At 40.5% G+C, this 21,654-nt stretch overlaps 1 protein-coding gene and 1 pseudogene across 6 annotated transcripts in view; both read right to left on the bottom strand.

The window, feature by feature from the left end:
• The window catches only part of DLG2 (discs large MAGUK scaffold protein 2), a 2,253,656-nt gene that overhangs the window by 2,183,912 nt on the left and 48,090 nt on the right, over positions 1-21,654 (bottom strand). The gene's annotated exons all lie outside the window — the stretch shown is intronic.
• On the bottom strand, positions 18,591-19,838 carry LOC100328969 (POU class 5 homeobox 1 pseudogene; annotated as a pseudogene).

The raw sequence follows: 21,654 nt of genomic DNA on the forward strand, positions 1-21,654 counted from the left end.
AGCAAAAGCAGTGTTAAGAGGAAAGTTTATAGCAGTTGGTGCCTACATCAAGAAATTTGAAAGGTGATATAAAATAAAAATTATATATATATATATGTATATAAATGAGCGATCAGTGCATATCAAGGACCTAGAAAAAAACAGCAAACCAAACCCAAAACTAGTAGGAGAAAAGAAATAATTAAAATTAGAGAATAAATCAACAAAAAGAAATCAAAAAAATAATAAAATCAGCAAAATGAAGAGCTATTTTTAAAAAATAAGCAAAATTGACACACCATTGGCCCAACTAACTAAAAAAAGGAGAGAGAAAAGACATAAATCAATACAATTAGAGATAAAAAAGGAAATGGAACAACAGACATCACAGAAATATAAAGAATCAGAAATTACTAGAAAGAGCTATATGCCAACAAACTGGGAAACCAGGAAGAAATGGATAGATTCATGGACACATATAACCCACCTAAATTGAACCATGAAGACATAGAAAACCTAAACAGACACATAACCAAAATTGAAATTAAATCAGTAATAAAGACTTCCACGGGGCCAGCGCTGTGGTGCAGTGGGTTAATGCCTTGGCCTGAGTGCCAGCATCCCATATAGGTGCCAGTTTGAGTCCCAGCTGCTCCACTTCCAATCCAGCTCTCTTCTATGGCCTGGGAAAACAGCAGTAGATGGCCCAAGTCCTTGGGCCCCTGCACCCATGTGGGAGACCCGGAAGAAGCTCCTGGCTTCATATCAGCACAGCTCCAGCCACTGCAGCCATCTGGGGAGTGAACCAGCAAATGGAAGACCTCCCTCCCTCCTCTCTCTCTCTCTCTCTCTCTCTCTCTGCCTCTCCTCTCTCTGTGTAATTCTCACTTTCAAATAAATAAATAAATTCTTAAAAAAAAAAAAGATTCTCCCAGCAAAGAAAAGCCCAGGACTGGATGGCTTCACTGCTGAATTCTACCAGACATTTAAGAAATAACTGCATTCTTCTCAAGCTATTCAAAACAATAGATAGGAAGAGAATATTCCCAAATTCTTTCTATGAATCCAGCATTACCTTAATACCTAAACCTGAAAAAGACACAACAGAGAAAACTACAGACCAGTTTCCCTGAGAACATCAACACAAAAATCACAACAAAATTCAAGCCAATCAAGTCCAACAACACATCAGAAAGATCATTCACCCAGACCAAGTGAGATTTATCCCTGGTATGCAGGGATGGTTAACATTCACAAATCAATCAATGTGATACATCACATTAAAACTATGAAGAACAAAAACCATTGATCATCTCAATAGATGCAGTGAAACCACCTGATAAAACACAGCACCATCTTTCATAATGAAAACTCTAAGCAAAATGGGTATAGAAGGAATATTCCTCAACACAATCAAGGCAATCTGACAAAACTATGGCCAGCATCCTAGCATCCTATTGAAAAGAGAAAAGTTGGAAGCATTCCCACTGAGATCTGGTACCAGACAGGGATGCCCACTCTCACCTCTGCTATTCAAAATAGTCCTGAAAATTTTAGCCAGAGTCATTAGGCAATATGAAACAAATCAAAGGGATACAAATTGGGAAGGAGGAGGTCAAATTATCCCTATTTGCAGATGATATGGTTATATATATATATATATATATATATATATATATATAGGATCCAAAAGACTCCACTAAGAGAATACTGATATTCATAGAAGAGTTTGGTAAAGTAGCAGGATATAAAATCAATGTGCAAAATAAACAGCTTTTGAATACTCAGACAATGCAATGGCTGAGAATTAACTTCTAAGATCCCATTCACAATAGCTACAAAACAATCAAATATCTTGGAATAAACTTAACCAAAGATGTCAAAGATATCTACAGTGAGCATTACAAAACATTAAAGAAAGAAGATACAAAAAATGGAGAAACTCTTCCATGTTCATGGATTGAAAGAATCAATATCATCAAAATGTCCATACTATCAACAGAAATTTACAGATTCAATGCGATACCAATCAAAATACCAAGGACATTCTTCTCAGGTCTAGAAAAAATCATTCTAAAATTCATATGGAGGCACAGGAGATTTCAAATAGCTAAAGCAATCTTATACAACAAAAACAAAGCTGGAAGCATCACAATACCAGATTTTAAGACAGACTACAAGGCAGTTATAATCAAAACAGCCTAGTACTGGTGAAAAAAAAAAGATGGATAGACCAATGAAACAAAATAGAAATACCAGAAATCAATCCAAGCATCTACAACCAACTTATATTTGACCAAGGAGTTAAAACCAACCCCTTGAGCAAGGACAGTCTCTTCAACAAATGGTGCTGGGAAAAATGGATTTCCACATGCAGAAATACGAAGTAAGACCCCTACGTTACCCCTTACACAAAAACCCATTCAAAATGGGTTAAAGACTTAAATCCATGACCCAATACCATCAAATTATTAGAGAACAATGGGGAAACCCTGCAAGTAATTGGCACAAAGAGTTCTTAGAAAAGACCCCAGAAACACAAGCACTCAAAGCCAAAATTAACAAATAGGATTACATCAAATTGAGAAGCTTCTGTACTGCAAAAGAAACACTCATGAAAATGAAGAGGCAACCAACAGAATGGGAGAAGTTATTTGCAACCTATGCAACTGATAAAGGATTAATAATCAGATTATATAAAGAGATCAAGAAACTCAACAACAACAAAACAAAGAACTCAGTTAAGAAATGGGCAAAGGACTTAAGCAGATATTTTTCAAAAGAGGAAACCCAAATGGCCAACAGACACATGAAAAAATGCTCAGGATCACTAGACATCAGGAAAACACAAAACAAAACCTCACCCCAGTTAGAATAGCTTTCATACAGAAATCAAAAACCAATCCTGGCAAGGATGTGGGGAAAATGGTACCCTAATCCATTGTTGGTGGGAATGTAAACTGGTAAAACCACTATGGAAGACAGTTATGAGATATCTCAGAAATCTGAATATAGACCTACCCTACGACACAGCCATCCCACTCCTGGGAATTTGCCCAAGGGAAATGAAATCAACAAATAAACATGTTATCTGCACCCCCATGTTTACTGCAGCTCAGTTCAAAATAGTTGACATGGAATCAACCTAAATGCCTGTCAACTAAAGACTGAACAAAGAAAATTATGGGATATGTACACTATGGAATACTACATTAAAAAAATACTAGCATTAAAAAAATGAAGTCTTGTCATTTAAAACAAAATGGACGAATTTGTAAAACACCGCACGTAGTGAAATAAACCAGTGCCAAATGGACAAATACTATATGTTCTCCCTGACCTGTGATAACTAACAGAGCAGCTAAAAGTCAATATGTAGAAGTGAAAATGACACTTTAAGAATCAATGACTTGAACAGCCCTTGTCTTGACTATTGAGAAACAGGTTTTTTTTCATAATATTTGTTGAACTCTTTACTTAACATAGAGTTAAACATATGTGTATAAACTCAACTGAATATAGATCTCAGTAATAAATAAGAGTGAGAAGAAGAGAAGGAAGAAAAAGAGGGGTGGGAGGGCAAGCTCAATGGAAAGGAAAACCACATTTCTAAAGTTGTAATTATGAAGCGTATGCAGTTTGTAACTGTAAAGCTGTATAGTTCTACATACATTCCTATGGACTTACTTCTAAGGCCATGGGAACCCATATATCCTTAAGCTGGGTGGTAAAATACCATCTTAAGTGTTAAAACAATCATGTAAATAGGATAAAATGTCTGGGAATAATGAATTAAAAAGGAGTGAATGCCCAAATGTGGGAAGCAGTCCACACAGCAGATTCATAGAAAGACAATTGCTTTAAGTAGCACTCTGACCTCAGAATCAGTCCTTAAGACATTCTGGTCTGCCTTAAAAGCCCATGAGAGCATTTCTGGCAAGGAAAGCCAAGACATGGTGGCAAAAAAATGTAGTACATGAAGGACCTCTGTGGGTGAGACCCCAGTGGAAAGAAATAGTCATCAAAGAAAGAGGTACTTTTCTCTGAAGAGAGGAGAGTACTTCCACATTGCTTATGGCATTGTCTAAATACTGATGGAGTTTATGGATTCAAAAGACTTCCATAACCTAGGTAGCTCATGTCAAGAGCCTTGGGTGATCACTGATATCATACATAAGTGTTAATTGTTAAATTAACAACAGGAGTCACTGTGCACTAACTTCCCATGCAGGACCTCTGTCCTCAAAGAGTTGTATTACAATTATGTCTAAGTGCTCACAAAAGATATATTACTATTGGGTGTGTCTTTAATGTTAATTAAGTTTTTAAAAAAATAAGAAGTGAAATTAACTTTAAGATTCAATGACTTTGAACAGCCCTTGTCTCAACTGTGGAGAAACAGTTTGGGTTTTTTTTTGTGTGTGTGTGTGCAAATTTTTGAACTCTTTACTTAGTATAGAGTCAGTCTTCTGTGTATAAAGTTAATCGAAAATGGATCTTAGTGGAGAATGGGACTGGGAATGGGAGAGGGAGGAGGAGGTGGGGTGGGAGTGGGGGTGGGAAGGCAGGTATGGTAGGAAGAATCACTGTATTCCAAAAGCTGTATTATGAAATGCATGAAATTTGTGTTCCTTAAATAAAAAGCTTATTGAGGGAAAAAAGAATTTTTTAATAATTTATTTTGAGAGTCAGAGAAACACATAGAATGAGAAAAGGACAGACAGAGAGAGAGAATCTCATCCACTGGTTCACTACCCAAATGCCCTGGAGCTTGTAAGTCAGTGCAAGTCTGCCACGTAGGTGTCAGGGACCCAAGTACCTGAGCCATCATCACCTGCTGCCTCCCAGGGCCTCATTAGTGAAAGCTGGAATCAGAAGTGAAACCAGGACTCAAACCCAGGCACTCAAATATGGGATATGTGCATCCGAAGCAGTGACTTCACCACTGTGCCAAATGCCCAGCCCTATGGTTTCTAACAAGTCAAAATTCTAGTTAGCATTTTCCCCCTATCCTAGGCATCAGTTTATTTGTTATCACTTGTAGATAATAACTTCTCTTTCTGATCACTTTTTTTATTTAATGAATGTATTTTTACATAGATACAACTTTAGGAATACAGTGGTTCTTTCCCCCATGCCCCCGACCCCGCTCCCATCCCACCTCCCATTCCCTCTCCCATCTTCTTCTTCATTATGGATCATTTTTAGTATGACTTTATTATATATAGAGGACCAACTCTATGCTAATCATAGATTTCAACAATTTGCCCCCACACTCACATACAACATATAGAGTACAGTTTGGGAGGGAATTTGCAGTTGATTCTCATATTGCAATTCAATAGGGATAGAAGTCCTACCTGGGGAGCAAGTGCACAGTGACTACTGTTGTTCCTTTAACAATTAACACTCTTTTTTATGACATCAGTGATCATCCGAGGCTCTTGTCATGGGCTGCCAGGGCTGGGAGGCCTTTTGTGACCATAGACTCCGCTGGTATCTGGACATGGCCATAAGCAAAGAGGATGTTCTTCTCTCCCTCCAGAGAAGAGTGTCTCCTTCTTTGACAACCCCTCCTTTCCTCTGAGGTCTCGCAGAGATCCTCCATGTAGGATTTTTTTTCCACAGTCTTGTCTTTCCATGCCTGAGATGCTCTTGCATCTTACTTAGGTATATAATTTATCAAGTTTGGAATTTAAGTTATATATACTTAATTTCAATAAACTGAGAAACAAAATATAGGGACACTGTAAAACTGGATTGTGGTGATAATTTCACAACTTGACTTGCTTACTAAAAATTGCTGAATAGTACATTTGTAATGGGTAGACTTTATTAAATAAAAATTAAACCTCTACAAAGCTGTCTTTAAAAAAAGAAAGAAAAATTATGTATGGGTAGGCACTGTGGCACAGCAGGTCACCTACATCCCATGTCAGAATACTAGTTAGAGTACAGGCATTTCCACCTCTGATCCAGCTTCCTGCTGATGAGCATGAAAAGGCAGTGTATAAAGGCTTGAGAACCTGGGAGACAGAGATGGAGTTCTAGCCTCTGGCTTTGGCTTGGCACAGACCTGGCTGTACTGAACATTTGAAGGAGTGAGCCAGTGGATGGAAGACTGATATTCATACTCATTCTCGTATGTATTCATATTCTCTCTCCCTCTGTCCTTCTCTCCCTCCCTCCCTTTCCTCCTTCCCCTTCCTTTCAAATAAATAATAAATCATTTTAAAGAAATTTTAAATAAAGATTTTAAAAGCTGTGTGAACGTCCACCTTTTGCTTTTACCTTAGCTGACAATGAACAGAAACATTCAGAAACCGCAATTTCTGCCAAAAAAAATAAACTATATGATTTTTATATTAAAGATTAAGATACTGTTTACCAGTTTTCAAGATTTCCCTTGCATTAGCAGTTAGAAAACTAAAGTTATAGTATAACAATGTCAAGAGGCATATTAAGTAATAATCATTTGAATGGACAAGACCTAAAACAAGACTCTTGTCAAATCAATCACATAAGAAATTCAGCAAATGTGGTTCTATATGAATAGGAGACATTACATCCTAATTTTATTACATTATAAGCCTTGCAAATGTTCCAATCATTTTCTAGTGCACTTCTCTTAGATCTGTAAATCTTCTCATTTAATAGTGATGTTTATGCCAGTGATTTGATTGAGCACTACAATATACCAGTTACTATGTTAAGCATTCACACTTTAAAATCTCATTTAATTGTTATAGTAATCTTGTTATGTATTATTAGTTCCATTTAATGGATATAAAATGTGAGACTTAGAGAAATTAAGACTCAAGGTTATACAATTAGTAACTGACTTTCCTCCGAATTTAGTTCCCATCCAAGGGAAATTCAAAACGTTCACAGAAAAATGGAAATAAAATTTAAGTTTAAATTTAAGTTAAAAGGTATAAAAATATTTTGAAATCCATGCATAGTTTTCATAATACACATTTGGCATGAATTTTTCAGACTTCTTGTAGGTTTAACCACAGAACCATGCATTCTGCTCTTCCAAAAGCAAAACTTTTCAATTCAAAAATGTCTTCCTCTGTGCCTTTCATCAAACAGTAAGTATTCCATAAAGTCTATGATGCACTTCTCATTCAGCCCATTTGTTGAGCTCTTTTACGTACCAGTCAGAACCAGAAATACAGGATTAATTAGATGAAACCCCTTCCTCTTAAGAAATGGTAGTCCTGGGGCCAGTGCTGTGGTGCAGCAGGTAAAGCTGCCGCCTGCAGTACCAACATCCCCTATGGGTGCCAGTTCAAGTCCCAGCTGTTCTATTTCCAACCCAGCTCCCTGCAAATGTAATTAGGAAAGCAGCAAATGACAGCCCAAGTACTTGGGCCCCTGCATCCACATGGAGACTCATATGAAGCTCCTGGCTCTTGGCTTTGGATTGGCCCAGCTCTGGCTGTTGCAGCCATTTGGGGAATGAGCCAGTGGATGGAGGATCTCTTCCTCTCTCTCTCTCCCTCCCTCCTTCCTTCCCTCTCTCCTCTCTTCTAATTCTGCCTTTCTAATAAGTAAATAAATATTTTAAAGAAAGAGAGAAATGGTAATCTAGTGGTAGACAATTATAATTTTTAAAAATTATATGTAATAAATATGTAATTTATTAAATCCAAGTAACAATACTAATGTAGAGAGGGAAGTTGCCTAAATGATTTCTCCTTTCTTTCCCACCTATAATATCTTCAGGATGAAATACAGTCATCTTCACAATCAATGGGGGACTGGTTCCAGGATCTTGAAGTACCATGAACCAAAATGAAATTACCTTTCCTAAAATTTATCTTTATTTAAGAGGCAGAGAGAGGTACCAGTGCTGTGGCGCAATGGGTTAAACCCCCAGCCTGCAGCATCGGCATCCTATATGAAGCGCCAGCATCCTATATGAGCACTGGTTAGAGTACCAGCTGTTCCTCTTCCCATCCAGCTCTCTGCTATGGCCTGGGAAAGCAGTGGAAGATGGCCCAAGTCCTTGGGCCCCTACACCCACATGGGAGACCTGGAAGAAGCTCCTGGCTCCTGGCTTCAGATCAGCTCAGCTCTGGCCATTGCCGTCATTCGGAGAGTGAACAAGCAGAATGGAAGACTCTCTCTCTGGCTCTACCTTTATCTGTAACTCTTTCAAATAAATAAAATAATTCTCAAAAAAAAAAAAATAGAGGCAGAGAGAGAAAGAAACAGAACTCCCATCCACTGGTTCACTTCCCAAATGCCAGCAACACCCATAGATGGGCCAGGCCAAGTCTCCCATTTAGGTGGCAGGGACCCAAACACTTGTGCCATCACCACTGCCTCCTTCACAAGAAGCTATAATCAGTATAGTCAGGACTCAAGCCAAGTACTCCAAAACATGAAGCAGGCATCTCAATTGGTGTTTTAACCATCAGACTAAATGCCTGCCTTAAATTTACCTCTAAATTTCTTTCTCTGAGACTGTTTTAAAATAACTTCATATAACCTATACACATCCTCCTATACACTTTAAATCATCTCTGGAATAGTAATAATATCAAATTTAATGGAAATAGTTATTATTGGCCAGTGCTGTGGCTCACTAGGCTAATCCTCCACCTGCGGCATGGGCACTCCAGATTCTAGTCCCGGTCAGGGCGCCAGTTCTGTCCTGGTTGCTCCTCTTCCAGTCCAGCTCTCTGCTGTGGCCCAGAAAGGCAGTGGAGGATGGCCCAAGAGCTTGGGCCCTGCACCCGCATGGGAGACCAGGCGGAGGCACCTGGCTCCTGGGTCCAGATCAGCGCAGTACACCGGCCTTTTTGGAGGTGAACCAACGAAAAGGAAGACCCTTCTCTCTTGTTTCTCTCTCACTGTCTAACTCTGCCTGTCAAAAAAAATAGTTTTTAAAAATAGTTTTTATTATTTTATTATTATTTTTTATTATTCTGCATTGTTCAGGGAATTACACAAGGAAAATAGTCTGTAGCTTTACAGAAGTAATTTCGCTCTGAACATCTTCCATCGAAAACATGGATACAGACAGCTAACTGTATATACTTTTTGCCTTAACTTTAAGGCTTATATTCCCTCTGCTCATGTTTAAATTAAATTCAGTATTGATTGAGCATATGTTACATGTATAAGAAGAAGCCCTATACTGTAAGGGAAACAGAATGGACAGAGTCAGATAAACCAGATTGTTAATCCATTCTCTTAGCTATGTAAACATGAGCAAGTAACTGTACTTCCTTCAGCCTCAATGTGTATTTGAGGAATCATTTATAAAAAAAAAAAAAAGATATCTTCCACTTTAAGAGTACATTCTGATGTGTTTTGAAAAATGTCTTTATTCATCGAAACCACACAGCAATCAAGATATAGGGCTGGGGCCGGCGCTGTGGTGCAGTGGGTTATCACCCTAGCCTGAAGCACTGGCATCCCATATGGGTGCCGGTTCGAGACCCAGCTGCTCCACTTCCTGTCCAGCTCTCTGCTACGGCCCGGGAAAGCAGTAGAAGATGGCCCAACACCTTGGGTCCCTGCACCCACATGGGAGACCGGGAAGAAGCTCCTAGCTCCTGGCTTCAGATCGGCACAGCTCCAGCCATTGCGGCCATCTGGGGAGTAAACCATCGGATGGAAGATCTCTCTCTCTCTCTCCTCTTTCTGTGTAACTCTTTCAAATAAATAAATAAATCTTTAAAAATTATATAGGGCTGCCATTATGGCACAGCAGATTAAGCTGCTGCCTGCAATGTATGCATCCCATATGGATACAGGTTGGAGTTTCAGTTGTTCCACCTACAATGCCCATGAAAGCAGGGAAGATCACTCAAGACACTGGGTCCCTGCTACCCACAGGGAATGGAATTCCAGGATCCTTACTTTGGCTTGGCCCAGTTCTGGTCATTACATTCATTTGGGGAGTGAACCAGCAGAAAAAAAGTGCTCTCTTTCTCTCTGTAACTCTGCCTTTCAAATAAACAAATAAACCTATTTAAAAAATAATTCCATCACCAAAAGAGTTGTACAAAAAATTTCACAGCCATTTTTTTTAACAATTTACTTATTTATTTGAGAGGGAGAGTTACAGAGGCAGAGAGAGAGAAAGGTCTTCCATTCACTGGTTCATTCCCAATAGTCACAATCTGAAACCAGGAGCCAGGCGCTTCCTCTGGGTCTCCTACATGGGTGCAGAGGCCTACACAGTTGGGCCATCTTCTACCAGTTTCCTAGGCCACAGCAGAGTGCTGGATCAGAAGGAGTAGCCAGGACATGAACTGGTGCCCATATGGGATGCCGGCGCTACAGGCCGAAGCTTAGCCTACTGCACCACAGCGCCAGCCTCCTGTAGCAATTTTTTATTATTTACTTATTTATTTGAAAGTCAAGAGTTACAGAGAGAGAGGGAGAGATAGAAAGAGATCTTCTATCCACTGGTTCACTCACCAGATAGCTATGATGGTTCAGGCTGGGCCACACCAAAATCAGGAGCTTCATCTGCATCTCCCATGTGGGTGGCAGGGACCCAAACCCATGGGCCATCTCCTGCAGCTTTTCCCAGGCCATTAGTAGAGAACTGGATAGACATGAATACATGAAGTAGAGCACCCAGACATAAAGCAGTGCCCATATGGGAATGTTGGTGTCACCACAACACCACCCTTATATCAACTTTTCCATAGTAACCTCAAACTGAACCACGAGTAATGATAAGTAAGTGACCATTTAAAAGAAAGTTCCTGTATCACTTCACAGTCAATATGTCATCACACCTAGACTCCAACCTTACAAAACCACTATCTGATTTTTGTCAAAAAAAATAATTTTTAAATAGAATTTCATATAAAAACAACCATAAATATATATTATTTTGTGTCTGGCTTATTTTGCTCCATATAATGTTTTAGAGTTTTACTTATGTTAATGCATCTATTTGGATGTATTTTGTTCTTTTTTATTCTTAGGGACATATTATATGGATATATCAAAATTACTTTATCTGCTTATCTACTGATAAACATTTGATAACCAGTCTAGTGTATTGTAAAGTTTCTATAAACATCTTTATTCAAAAAGATGTTTTGTCTGAACATATATTTTTAGTTCCTTTGAATAAATAAATGTATACAAGTAGAATGGAGTTTGAATAATGACTCTAACTTTTAAAGAAACTAGCACACTGTCCTTTAAAGTAGTTGTACCATTTTACATCTCCACAAGAAATATTTGAGTTCCTGCAAACATCTGATTTTTTGAATCTTTTTAATGTTATGCAATCTAAAGTTGTGTAATGTTATTGCCATTTTGCTGCAACTTCAATTGCATTCCCCTAATTACTTAAAAATGGTAAAGCCATTGTAACGTACTTATTTTCCACTAGAATATCTTGTTTTTGTGCATAGTGAGTAAAGCCACCACCTGTGGCACTGGCATCCCATATAGACGCCAGTTTATGTCCTGTCTGCTCCACTTCCCATCAAACTCCTTGCTAACGTACCTGAGAAAGCAATGGAAGATGGCCTAAGTCCTTGGGCCTCTGCACCAATGAAGGACAGCTAGAAGAAGTTCCTGGGTCCTGGTTTCAGACTGGCCTAGCCCCAGCCATTGCAGCCATCTAGGGCATGAACAAGCAGATGGAAGATTTCTCTTTGTCTCTCCCTCTCTTTCTCTCTGAAACTCTTTTTTTTTTTTTTTTTTTTTTTTTTTTTTGACAGGCAGAGTGGACAGTGAGAGAGAGAGACAGAGAGAAAGGTCTTCCTTTGCCGTTGGTTCACCCTCCAATGGCCGCCGCTGCAGCCGGCGCACCGCGCTGATCCTGGCAGGAGCCAGGAGCCAGGTGCTTTTCCTGGTCTCCCATGGGGTGCAGGGCCCAAGCACCTGGGCCATCCTCCACTGCACTCCCTGGCCATAGCAGAGAGCTGGCCTGGAAGAGGGGCAACCGGGACAGAATCCGGCGCCCCAACCGGGACTAGAACCCGGTGTGCCGGCGCCGCAAGGTGGAGGATTAGCCTATTGAGCCACGGCGCCGGCTTCTCTGAAACTCTTTTAAATAAAAAAATAGTTTTAAAAAAAGAGTATCTTTTTTGTAAAATGTTTTTAATACATATTTTCCAATTTTATTGGGTGGTTTGTCTTCTTATTCTACAGTTGTAAGAGTTATTTATAAACTGTGAATGCAGAAATTCCAAGATGGAGGAATAGGGACAGGGAGGTCTGCCCTAAATTGGAAGAAAAAAATGCAGTGGAGATTCTGAAGAAGGAGGAGAGATACCATGGATCTGTGTGGAAGGTGCAGATGAGCAATGAGCACAGATACAACAAATGATCCCAGCAGCCCTGAAATGGAGAAAGTGCCAGCTTTAGACAGCAAGGAGAAATGAGACTGCAGCAACCCATGCAACTGGTAAGACAGCTGGAGGGAGAGGCCTCTGGTCTACATGGCCCAGAGCACTGAGGGAAACAGTAACCACTCACACAGAAACAAAGATAAGATGCACCTCTCTCTCCCCTTTACCCTACAACAGCACCCATCAACCAACTGAACCATCACTGCATACCAGGGATAAATCCCACTTGGTCTGGGTGGATGATCTTTCTGATGTGTTGTTGCATTCTATTGGTGAGAATTTTATTGAGGATTTTTGCATCTATGTTCATCAGGGATATTGGTCTGTAATTCTCTTTCAATGCTGCCTCTTTTTCCAGCTTAGGAATTAAGGTGATGCTGGCTTCATAGAAAGAATTTGGGAGGATTCCCTCTTTTTCGATTGTTCTGAATAGTTTGAGAAGAATTGGAGTTAGTTCTTCTTTAAATGTCTGGTAGAATTCAGCAGTAAATCCATTTGGTCCTGGGCTTTTCTTTGTTGGGAGGGCCTTTATTACTGTTTCAATTTCTGTCTCAGTTATGGGTCTGTTTAGGTTTTCTATGTCTTCCTGCTTCAATTAAGGTAGGTTGCATGTGTCCAGGAATCTATCCATTTCTGATAGGTTTCCCTGTTTGCTGGCATACAAGTCCTTGTAGTAATTTCTGATGATTCTTTTTATTTCTGTGGTGTCTGTTGTTACATTTCCTTTTTCATCTCTGATTTTATTGATTTGGGTCTTTTCTTTTTTTTAGTTAGTTGGGCCAATGGGGTGTCAATTTTGTTTATTTTTTTCAAAAAACCAGCTCCTCGTTTGGCTGATTTTTTGTAATGTTTTTTGGATTCAATCCTGTTGATTTCTTCTCTGTTTTAACTATTTCTCTTCTCCTACTAGATTGGGTTTGGCTTGCTGCAGATTTTCTAGATCCAGAGATGCATTGAAAGCTCATCTATTTGGTGCCTTTCCAACTTCTTGATGTAGGCACCTATTGATTTAAACTTTCCTCTTTACACTGGTTTTGCTGCATCCCATAAGTTTTGGTATGTTGTGCTGTTATCCTCATTTACTTCCAGAAAATTTTTTATTTCTCTTTTGATTTCTTCTATGACCCATTGTTCATTCAGGAGCATGTTGGTCAATCTCCATGTGTTTGTATATGCTCTAGGGATTCCTGAGTTGCTAATTTCCAACTTCATTCCTTTATGGTCTGAGAAGCTGCATGGTATGATTCTAATTCTTTTGAATTTGCTGAGACTTGCTTTATGGCCTAGTATGTGGTCAATCCTAGAGAAGGTTCCATGTACTGCTGAGAAGAATGTAAATGCTTTCTGTGTAGGATGAAAAGTTCTGTAGATATCTGTTAGATCCATTTGGGCTATAATGTCATATAAATCTACTGTATCCTTGTTGATCTTCTGTCCTATTGATCTGTCTATTTCTGAGAGTGGAGTATTGAAGTCCCCCAGTACTACTGTATTGTGGTCTAAGTCTCCCTTTAAGTCCCTCAACAAATCTTTTAAATAAACCGGTGCCCTGTAATTAGGTGCATATACATTGATAATCATTTTATCTTCCTGTTGAATTGAACCCTTAATCATTATATAGCACCCCTCTTTGTCTCCCCTAACAGTTTTTGTGGTAAAGTTTATGTTATCCGATATTAAGATGGCTACGCCCGCTCTTTCATTTCTGTTGGCATGGTATATCTTTTCCAGCCTTTCACTTTCAGTCTGTATGCATCTTTGTTGGAAAGATGTGTTTCTTGTAAGCAGCAAATAGATGGGTTTTGCTCCTTAAGCCAATCAGCCAATCTGTGTCTTTTAACTGGACAGTTCAGGCCGTTAATGTTCAATGTGACTAATGATAAGTAGTAACTTTGCCCTGCCATTTGCCAAAGATAAGTTCTAATATATGCTTTGAATTCCCTGTGATCTTTTACTGTGAGGTTTCCTTCGTTTACCTTCTTTCATATTGATGACCGTGTTTCTGTGTTTCTGTGTGTAACACATCTTTAAGCATCTTTTGCAGGGCTGGACGAGTGGCAACAAATTCTTTCAATTTCTGTTTGCTGAGAAAGGTCTTTATTTCACCTTCATTCACAAATGATAGCTTTGCAGGATATAATATTCTGGGCTGGCAGTTTTTCTCTCTTAGTACCTGGGCTATATCTCACCATTCCCTCCTAGCTTGCAGGGTTTCTGATGAGAAGTCAGCTGTGTGTCTGATTGGAGAGCCTCTGAGAGTAATTTGATGTCAGATCTGCACATTTTAGGATCTTTTCTTTATGTTTCACTGCGGTGAGTTTAATTACAACGTGTTGTGGTGAGGATCTCTTTTGGCCATGTTTATTAGGGGTTCTATGAGCTTCCTGTACTAGGATGTCTCTGTCCTTCTCCAAACCTGGGAAATTTTCTGCTAGTATCTCACTAAAAAGGCCTTCTAATCCTTTCTCCCTCTCCATGCCTTCAGGAACTCCTAGAACCCGAATGTTGGGTTTTTTAATAGTATCCTGAAGATTCCCAACAATATTTTTTAGATTTCTAATTTCCTCTTTTTTGGTTTGTATACTTTCCTGTGCTCTAAGTCCGATATTCAGATCTTCTGCTTCACCCATTCTGTTTTTAAGGCTCTCTAATGTGTTTGTCATTTGATCTACTGAATTCTTCATTTCATTATGATTTCTCATCACTATCACAGTTTCATGTTCTACTAGTTATTTCATTTTGATTCCTCCTTAATATTTCATTTTCACGAGACAGATTTTCTATCTTGTCCATTAAGGATTTCTGCAGTTCAAGAATTTGTTTTTGAGAACTTCTTAATGTTCTTATCAATTTTTTGAGATCCACTTCTTGCATTTCTTCTATCTCATCATCTTCATAATCTTGACTTGGGGTGTCTATTTCATTTGGGGGCATCATAGTGTCTTCCTTGTTCTTGTTACCTCGGTTTTTGCACTTGTTGTTTGGCATACTGGAGATATTCTTTGGTTTCTTCGGTGTGGTGTTTTTTCTCATTATCCTGTGACTCTAGATTAAGTGGACTGTCTGCTTTTGATGGATCCTTAGAGGCTGTGATGGGTGTGGCCAGAGAGCTTTGGTTCTTCAGGGTTAAGGGTGTGCCAAAGGTGACTCACCCAGATTGTTCTGTCGCTTGTTTTTGTTTTTGTTTTTGTTTTTGTTTTTTTGACTCAGTTGGGAAGTAATTCCACACAGCTGAGTGGAATTGAGAGTAGCTGATGTATGAAATCTGGCCCCTGTGGGTATTCGTCTGCTTACCACTGGAACCAAAGAGTTTATGCAGCCCTCAGTGTGGTCTCAAATTTCTTTTTTTTTAAATTTTTTTTAAACTTTTATTTAATGAATATAGATTTCCAAAGTACAGAATATGGATTACAATGGCTTCCCCCCCATAACGTCCCTCCCACCCACAACCCTCCCCTTTCCCACTCCCTCTACCCTTCCATTCACATCCAGATTCATTTTCATTTCTCTTTATATACAGAAGATCAGTTTAGCATATATTAAGTAAAGATTTCAACAGTTTGCTCCCACACAGAAACATAAAGTGAAAAATACTATTTGAGTACTAGTTATAGCATTAAATCTCAATGTACAGCACACTAAGGACAAAGATCCTACATGAGGAGTAAGTGCACAGTGACTCCTGTTGTTGACTTAACAAATTGACACTCTTGTTTATGGCATCAGTAATCACCCTAGGCTCTTGTCATGAGCTGCCAAGGCTATGGAATTTTTAGACAAGGCCATGGTCAAAGTGGAAGTTCTTTCCTCCCTTCAGAGAAAGGTACCTCCTTCTTTGATGACCCGTTCTTTCCACTGGGATCTCACTCGCGGAGATCTTTCATTTAGGTTTTTGTGTGTGTGTGTGTGTGGTCTCAAATTTCTCCGCAGTCTTTCACAGGGTTGCCCAGGTTACCGAGTTTGTGTACTTGGTGAGTTCTCTCGCCCCCCCCCTCAGATTTTCACAGTCTCAGTTCGTTAGCCCCACACTTTCACTAGGTGTTAATCTCCTGTTATTTCTCCCCACCAGAGTCAGGTTTTTCTGCTTGGCTAATGAGGGGCGCCACTTTACATACGCAAAATGGCGCCTGCCCTTTGTCTTGCTCGGCTTTGTAAGGTGAGTGGAGAGAGAGGCTAATGTCCATGCCGGTTCCCCTTATTTATTCCTCCAGTCAGCCTGGTGAACTTTCCCCAGTGGGGTTTCAGGCCTCGTTCTCTGTAGGCTCTTTCTGTCTTTCCCTGCCAATGTCTCAGGTTACCAAGGTCTTTGTCTCACCTCCCCTTCCAGCACTGGTGCACAGACTCTGCGGCTCAGCTCCCGTGGCTCGGCTTCCACGCGATGAGCGACCTTGCTCTCCCCGTAGGTCCTCTGTGTCACATCCACTAGATCCAGAAGAGTTTCCTCTGCAATTTTTTCCTGATCCTTTTCCTGAGGCTACCATAACTCCACTTTTATTAAACTATCTTTTCCCTGACTATCAGTGTGCGCCCTCACTATTCCACCATCTTAGCTCCGCCTACCTGAAATTTTCTTTTTTAATGTAGGTATTTAGAGCCAGACATTTGCCTCTGAGAACTGCTTTAACTACATTCCAAAAGGTCAGTATGTTGATTTGTTTTCATTCATCCTATTTTCTATTTTACTTGTAATTTCTTCTTTGAGCTATTCATAATTTAGTAGTTGTTGATTTCTAATTTCATTTCATTGTGGTTAAAAATTATATTTTGTATTATTTCAATCTTCTTAAATTCACTGAGACTTGCTCTATGGCCTAACCCATGTTATGGAAAATGTTCCAAGTGTACTTAAGAAAAATGTGAACTTTATGGTTGGATAAATTGTTCTATATATGTCTATTAGACCTACTTGGTTTAGAATATTGTTCAAGTCTTCTGTTTCCTCACTGATCTTCTTTCCAGTTCTTCTATCCATTATTGAAAGAGGAGTATTGAGGTCTCTAACCATTATTGAACAAAATCATTCTTGCAATCCTATCAGTTTTTGCTTCATATATTTTGGTAATTGTTGTTAATGTGTACATGTTTACAAACATTATATAAACTTCACTTTGATGTTTTAGAGATATCTCAATTCTCTTTTGCAGGTTTATTGTTTTCATGCAATATATTTTTCTAATTCTTTTAATTTTGCATTTAGTTCATTTTCCATTGCTGTAACTAAATACCCAAGCTTGTGTAATTTATAAAGAAAAGAGGTTATGTCACCTCTTTGGGGCTGAAAGTCCAAACACCATGGTGCTGGCTCTGCTCAATTCTGGTGAGGGTCCCGTTGGCTGTGTCACATGGCAGATGGCATCATGGCAGGAATTTGAGTGAGAAGGAGAGGTCACACAGAAGTCGAAGAGAATGGAGAAAGACAAGTCTTGCTCTTTGTAACTTTCCATTTCTGTAGGAACTAATACAATTCCAAAAGAATTATCTTAATTCCTTCCAAAGTCGTGTCCCCAGTGACCTAATTATCTTGTAATAAGCTCAACCTCCTAAAGCTCTACCACATCCTGATATCACCAAACTGAGGACCAAACTTCCAATACAAGAGTCCTTGGGGTTACACTCAAACCATAGCATATTTCAACATATTTGTATCTTTAAAGCTAAGAGTCTCTAATAAATAGTATACAGTTGGATGGTGGTTTTTACTCTAATTTGACAATTTCTGAATTTTAAGTGGAAAGTTTAATCTATTAATATTTAATGTAATTACTAATGATGAAGAACTGACTTCTATCATGTTGCTATATGCTTTATGTCTTACATCTTTTTCCTCACTTTTTCAATTACTCTTCTGTTTTTATTAAATTTACTAGAGTACCACTTTAATGCCATTGTTATTTCTTTTACTATACTTTATTTTCTTAGTAGTTGCTCTATAGAATAACTCAATTTATAACAACCCACTTTGGATTAATATTAACTTAATTTTAATAGTACACAAAACTTTTCCCTTATTCTGTTCTACCATAACTTTATGTTGTTACTGATACAAATTAAATCTTTATATACCATGTACCTATCTATATAGAATAATAGTTGTTTCATGCAGTTATCTTAAATGGAAGGAGAAAAGAGTTATTTTTTTTTTCATTGTGTCTCAGGCTTCTTTATTTAAAAACAAAGTGATGTGGGGATTAAAATCAAGAGCATCATTGAACTTCACCTTCCCGCCAACCAGTTCCCAAAACTCCTTGCCCCACCCTTTGTGTTTCCAATGCCTTCCATAGTGAAATAAGAACTGAATCCCCAAAGCCCTGACTCCAGGTTCTCTCTCCCTAGCGTTTCCCCCGGCCTCTGTCCCCACCCCGGGTTCCTGGGAAGGACAGGCAGCTCAGTTTGAATGCATGGGGGAGCCCAGAGCAGGGACAGGCACAGAGGGGAAGGCTTCCCCCTCAGGGAAGGGCATTGGCGAGTACAGGGTAGCGAAGTGAGGGCTGCCATAGCCTGGGGTACTGAAATGGGACCCCGGTGCCAGAGGAAAAGACATAGGCCTCTCTGCGAAGGGAGAGCCGGCGGCCTCAAAATCCTCTCATTGGGAACAGTCACTGCTTGATCGTTTGCCCTTCTGGCGCCGGTTACAGAACCACACACGGACCACGTCTTTCTCGAGCCCCAGCTGCTGGGCGATGTGGCTGATCTGCTGCAGCGTGGGTTTCAGGCACTGCAAGAACATGTTCTCCAAGTTGCCTCTCACTCGGTTCTCGATATTCGTTCGCTTTCTCTTCCGGGCCTGCACGAGGATCTCTGCTTTGCAAATCTCCTGAAGGTTCTCATTGTTGTCGGCCTCCTCCACCCATTTCTGCAGCAGGGGCCGCAGCTTACACATGTACTTGAAACTGAGTTGTAGGGCCTCGAATCGGCAGATGGTGGTTTGGCTGAACACCTTTCCAAAGAGAACCCCCAGGGTGAGCCCCACGTCAGCCTGAGTGTAGCCCAGAGTGATCCTCTTCTGCTTCAGGAGCTTGGCAAACTGCTCGAGTTCTTTCTGTAGAGCTTTCATGTCCTGGGACTCCTTGGGGGTTTGCTCCAGCTTCTCCTTCTCCAGCTTCTCCTTCTCCAGCTTCACAGCACCAAGAGGCGCAGCGCAGGGCTCAGGGGAGGGCCCCTCCGACAGGCCCCCCCGCGCCGGCCCCTACCTCGCCCTCCGGCTGAGAGGTCTCCAGGCCGCCCTGAGGCACGAGGCCCACGGCGAGCTGTGGGGTGCAGTGCGCCATCGCTCCACAGAAGTCATACGGCGGCGGGCACGGGGGAATCCCCCACACCTCGGCGCCCGGTGCAACCCCGGCCCGATGGCGGGCCCACCGGGAGGGCCTTGGAAGCTCAGCCAGGTCCGGGGGTCCACCCAGCCTGGCTCTGGCCCTCCAGGCCCATCGCCACCACCGCCCGGCGGGGGTGAGAAGGTGAAGTCTGAGGCCAGGTGTCCCGCCATGGGGGAAGGAGGGTGCCCCGCACCGGGGGCCTGGTGAAATAATCGAGAAAAGAGTTATTTTTAAAATCTGTGCATACTGTCTCATACATATCTATGTAGTCATATTTTTTTGTTTCTCTATTTCTTTTTGTACATTCTCATTATTTTCTAGTCTTTTCATTATGGGCAGAAAGACTGCCTTTAGCATTTATTGTAGGGCAGGTCTGCTAACAACAAATGCTCTCAGCTTTTGTTTGTCTGGAAATGTCTTAATTTCTCAATTTTTGAAGATACTTTTCCCAGATATAGAATTCTTGTTTGCTTGTTTTTTTTTTCTTCCAGGACTTTATATAGGTCTTCCCAATGCCTTCTACATTCCATTATTTCAAATAATAAATCAGTTGCCAATGTTATCAAGATTCTCTTGCACATAATTTGTTGCTTCTATTTTTTTAAAGGTTTATTTATTTATTTGAAAGTGAGAGTTACACAGAGAGAGGCGAGGCAGAGAAAGAGAGGTCTTCCATCCACTGGTTCACTCTCCAATTGGCCTCAACGGCCAGAGCTGCGCTGATCCGAAGCCAGGAGCCAGGAGCTTCTTCTAGGTCTCCCATGTGGGTGCAGGGGCTGAAGAACTTGGGCCATCTTCTACTGCTTTCTCAGGCCATAGCAGAGAGCTGGATCAGAAGTGGAGTAGCCAGGATTTGAATCAGCACCCATATGGGATGCCAGTGCTGCAGGTGGCGGCTTTACCTGCTACACCACAGCGCCAGCCCAACTTCTGTCTTGCTTCTTTTAAGATTCTTTGACTTCTGACAATTTGATTCTGAAGTGCCTCAGTGTGATTCTCTTTATATTTACCCTCTTGGAGATGTATTGAGTTTCTTGGATGTGCAGATAAATGTTTTCCATCAAATTGCAAAAGTTTGGAGGCATTGTTTCTTCAAATATCTTTCTGCCACTTTTGCTCTCTCCTCACTTGGGACTCCCATTATGGTTATATGGGTAACCTTAATGGCATCACAGACTTCCGTCACTCTGTTCATTCCTCTTTATTCTTTAATTTGTTCCTCAGAATATATAATCTCAACTATCCAAGACTGATTCTCCTTCCAGTTCAAATCTGCTGTCAAGCGTCTTTAGTGAATTTTTCTCTTCAATTATTGTACTTTTCAACTCCAGAATTCCTATTTGGTTTCTTTTTATAACTATATATTTTTATTAATGTTCTCTATTTGGTGAGCTATTGTTCCCTAGATTTTTCTTTCATTCTTTAAACATGGTTTCCTTTAGTTTTTGAAAATACTTAAAACAGTTGATCTGGGGCTGGCGACATGGTACAACAGATAAGGCCACTGCCTGAGATACCAGCATCCCACAAATGGAAGATCTCAATTCTCATTCTCTCTCAGTCTCTCTCAGTCTCTCTCTCTCTCTTTCCCTCCCTCCCCTCCCCTCCCCTCCATCTGTCTGTCTGTCTTTCTCTGTGTGTGTGTGTAACTCTTTCAATGTAAATAAATCTTTAAAACTTGACCTGGGGCCAGCACTGTGGTGCAGCAAGTTAACGAACGAAGCACCAGCATCCCATATGGGCTCCAGTAAGAGACCTGGCTGCTCTACTTCCCATCCAGCTCTCTGTTATGGCCTGGAAAAGCAGTGGAAGGTGACCCAAGTCCTTGGGCACCCACGTGGGAGACCCAGAAGAAGCTCCTGGCTCCTGGCTCTGGATCGGCACAGCTCTGGCCATTGTGGCACTGGGGAGTGAACCATTGGCTGGAAGATCCCTCTCTATCTCTCTCTCTCTCTCCCCCCCTTTCCTTCTCTCTCCCTCTCCCTCTCCTCTCTCTGTGTAACTCTTTCAAGCAAATA

This window comes from Oryctolagus cuniculus, chromosome 1 (assembly GCF_051225735.1).
Source record: "Oryctolagus cuniculus isolate XC-2025 breed Fujian yellow rabbit chromosome 1, ASM5122573v1, whole genome shotgun sequence".
Classification (NCBI taxonomy): Eukaryota; Metazoa; Chordata; class Mammalia; order Lagomorpha; family Leporidae; genus Oryctolagus; species Oryctolagus cuniculus.